Source organism: Octopus bimaculoides, chromosome 7, assembly GCF_001194135.2.
Source record: "Octopus bimaculoides isolate UCB-OBI-ISO-001 chromosome 7, ASM119413v2, whole genome shotgun sequence".
In the NCBI taxonomy this organism is placed as follows: Eukaryota; Metazoa; Mollusca; class Cephalopoda; order Octopoda; family Octopodidae; genus Octopus; species Octopus bimaculoides.
In genome coordinates, this window is record NC_068987.1 from 79,629,334 (window position 1) to 79,630,520 (window position 1,187).

Here is a 1,187-nt window from a genome sequence, read left to right on the forward strand (position 1 = left end):
TGTGTGTGTGTGTGTGTGTGTGTGTGTGTGTGTGTGTGTGTGTGTGTGTTGCAAACTAGCTTTGCATACATCGGCTGCCAAATTCCATCTACTTAAAAAAAATGGGAATGGCACCCATCAGAGGACATCGTAATAATTTCTATGAAACTTCGACAGTGAGAGCATCTTGTAAGCTTATTAATTACGTATTAATTATCGACATGATGGCAATAAATTAAGCGATCTGAAATGGTTAGGATTTAACCCCAGGTCGATCTCTGTGGAATTTGAACGTAGAACGTAAAACTGTACGACATGCTGCGAAGTATTTTGTTCGGCGAAGTAACGATCCTGTGAGCTCTCCGCCTTCATATCATGAGTAATAATAAAGATAAAGATTATTGATGAGAAGGAAATGAAAGAAGAAATGAAGATCTGAGAGAAGTGGAGAAAGGAAAGAAGATAAAATGGATGACATCAGTGAGAATGATGATGATGATAATGGTGACGACGATGATGATGATAAATGATGATGGTGATGATGATGATGATGACAATGACGAGGATGAAAAGGAGAAAGAAAATGATGATGATGACGATGATGACAAAACAGAGGAGGAAAATGATGACAATAATGATGAGGAAGACGGGAAGGATAATTATGATGCTGATGCTAATGAAGAGGAAGTTGCAGAGTAGAATGGTGATGACGATGACAATGACGACGACGACGACGACGACAATGATGCTGATGATGATGATAATGATGATGATGATGATGATGATGATGATGATGATGATGATAAATGATGATGATGATGATGACGATGATGATGACGACGATTACGACGACGACGATGACGATGATGATGATGAAGTGGTGGAGAGAGAGGAGAATGGTGACGACAATGACGACAGCGTCGACGGTCACGAAGATGACAAGAACATTTTGATGAGGAGGAAGATGACGGCGGTCACAATGACGCTGCCACCGAGAACCAGTATTATCGACGGTCTATTATGCTTCTTTCTAGAAAGAGCGTTTATGTTTGAATAAGACGAAGGAAAAATGATATCACAAGTTGCATTGCATTGATAGTCTCCGAGGAACAGGATACGTCGACGGATACAGCGTAAAGAAGAGAGAAGAAAGAAGAGATGCATATATATATATATGTATATATATATATATATATATATATATATAT